Genomic DNA, 3195 nt, shown 5'->3' with positions numbered 1-3195 from the left:
TGATTAAGTATTGCAACATGCCAATTTTTTAGTTTAAGTTGATGTTTTTCATCTAATATTTTTTTATTTTTTTATTTCAGTTAACAAAAATGATTTGTAATCGTTTTAATAGTTATTTCTAAATGTGTTTAAGTTAAATAGAGCAACACTGCTCTGTTGTTGGCTTTTCTAAAGTATTTCTAAACTGAGGAAAACTTTCTTTGCAATGTTATTTTAGTAATATTTATATAGTATTATAGTATATATTAGTATTTTTAATGAGCATTTGTTTTATATTTTCAGTTTTCATTTTAATTTACAATTTTTATTAGTTTTTTTATTTCTATTTAGCTTTATTTTGATTCAGTTTTTAGTAATTTTAGCATTTAATTTTGATTAAGTATTGCAACATGCCAATTATTTAGTTTAAGTTTATGTTTTTTTTTTTATCTAATATTAATATTATTTCAGCTTTATTTCAATGAATGAACATCTATTTTATGACAACAGCACTGCTCCATTGTTGGCTTTTCTAAAGCATTTAGTTTTCTGATTAAACATATTTGCAAGCCACATACTGTACAAATGTTTCATTTTTATACTAAATGTTTTACCAGTGATTTTCGTGATAATTTCCTCGCTCCAGCTGGTGTATCATAGACTGATCAGAGGGTCTCTGTATCTGCAGGCTGTTTACTGCACTGGTAATGTGGGATGGCATGAATATGGGAACAATTCTTTTTTTTGAGTTTCATGAATTATTCTCCTCTCTGAAAGCGACCCAGACTCCCTTCAGCAGGTGGGTGATGTTCATCAGATCTCATCACACCGACGTGTGTCTTCAGCATGTGAGAGAGACACGCAGCTTCTCCTCGACAGGAAAAACCGTGAAATATTATTACAAATTGCAATAGCTGTTTTCTATGTTAATATATAGTAAAATGTAATTTATTTCTGTGATGCGCAGCTGTATTTTCAGCATCATTACTCCAGTCTTCAGTGTCACATGATCTTCAGAAATCATTCTAATATGCTGATTTGCTGCTCAACAAACATTTCTGATTATTATCAATGTTGAAAACAGTTATATTTTTGTGGAAACGGTGATGCATTTTATTTTTCAGGATTCACAGATGAATAGAAAGTTCAAAAGAACAGCATTTATTTGAAATAATAGTCAATTATTAAAATGTCATTAATGTCATTTAATGTTGATCAATTTAATGCATCCCTTTTCAATTTTGGCTGAACTTTTAGAAGATGGTTATGAATTATCTTCATTTGATAATCGTGAATTGTAATCTGAGAGTTTCATGTTGCAGCTATTTCTTATTTGTGACGGTAATGCGATGTGTATCACACATAAGCAGAACAAATGGCTGTGTTGGTTTCTCATGCTGTTCATCAGCAAACGCTGCTAAATGTTCCTGCAAGAATGAAGTTTTTGAGACTTTTGACTCGTCCATAAACAACCGCCCACAACATCAAGACTGCGGCTTATGCAGAAGTACAGATCGCCCAGCTAACAGGGAACATCCTCTCAACGTTTTTTAGAAGTAATAGAAAATGTTAGGACAAAATGTTCTTAAAGTAATGTTTATGGCCTTATTAATATTTGATATACGTTCTCATAATGTTGTGTGAAAAAAGTTCTTAGAACAACGTCCTTATGTTCTTCTAACCTTTAAATAACATTAGAATCATGAAAAAAACATGGACATTTTAAAGTTCTTAGAATACTAAAACAACAAACATTCAAATAACAAAATACAGTTAGTAGAATGTTGCAAGAAACATTTTTGTAATCTTTAAAAAACGTTCTAATGACACAAAAAATGGACATTAAAACATTAAAGTAACGTTCAAATAACGTTATATTTTGTGTAAAAATAAAGTTTGTAGAATGTAGTATGAAACGTTTTTGTAACCTTTAAAAAACAGTATAGCCACGACAAAAAACTGGACATTTTAATCTCCTTAAAACATTAAAAATAAACATTCAAATAACGTCATATTTGGGTGAAAATAACGTTAGTAGACTGTAGTAAGAAACATTTTTGTAAACTTTAAATAACATTCTTATATCAGTTAATATCAAAAAAAAAAATAAACTTTTTTCTTTTTTTTTTTTAACTATTAAAACATTATAATCATGACAAGAAAACTTCAGTTGTAGTCATGATGTTCCCACAATGTTTTTATTATAACCTAAATTTGTTACCTGCTCAGAAGGCCTACTCAGATTGGTCTGTATTTAATGTTGTTGACCGAAGCGCTCCATGAGGCCCCACATTCATATTCAACACACCATTATTTTCATTACCTGAAAGCATTAAGTAATGACCATTCATCAGGGCCGTTGTACATTTAATTAATGGTCTGTAGGCCGCAAAAGCGAGATGGACGTTGCAAGGTCACGCAGTCTTCCACAAACACACAGTCTCGTCCATTTGAGTAATTATTCAATACATTCGATACATTTCGGTTTGCTAAGCTGATTTACTCCACTTTATACACTAGGTGCTTATTGAATGTGCTTTGGTTCTCAGTGAAAAGTGGTGAAGCCTTCTGATTGGATAGCTGTCCTGTCAATCATGGCCTTTGAAGGCTGTGATTGGTGTTCTTTAATCTTCAAGTTCTTTGGCAAATTAGCCACAAAATGCAGCACCAAGTTTTCTGTGCAAAGTTTTATCACGATGATACAATGTTTTGGCTGGTTGCCAGGGTGTTGCTATGCGGTTGCTATGTGGTTGTTAATGTGTTTTAGTGTTTCAGTGTTTAGTGTTGAGTGTTAAGCAGGTTGAGATGTGCTGTGAATCATGCGTTTGAAGGCGAGCAGCTGCTGCGGTTGGATGAACCGAAACAAGCAGCTCTTTCCTGACAAGTTGCGAGTGTTTCGAGTGTTTCGCGGTTTTCTCTCAGGTGCCTGGTCCACTTCGGTTCACCAGGATCGACGGGCCCTGCGGTGTAAAGTCAATCCTAATTACACATCTGGCCGCTGAGGTTTGGATCAAATGTCCGACTCGGATTCGTTGGCTATCAGCACTACAATGACATTCAGGTCTCATAGCATGTGTAAATATATATATATATATATATATATTTGACTGCAGGATGCCTTTATCACAATAAAATAATCCACATTTCCATAGTTATTCGTTTTAATCATTAATTACTAAATAAAGTAATTTTAAATAAAATAATAAAATAATTTAT

This window comes from Sinocyclocheilus rhinocerous, unplaced genomic scaffold (genome assembly GCF_001515625.1).
Source record: "Sinocyclocheilus rhinocerous isolate Xijiao unplaced genomic scaffold, SAMN03320098_v1.1 scaffold309, whole genome shotgun sequence".
Lineage (NCBI taxonomy): Eukaryota > Metazoa > Chordata > Actinopteri > Cypriniformes > Cyprinidae > Sinocyclocheilus > Sinocyclocheilus rhinocerous.
This window is presented reverse-complemented; position numbering follows the sequence as displayed.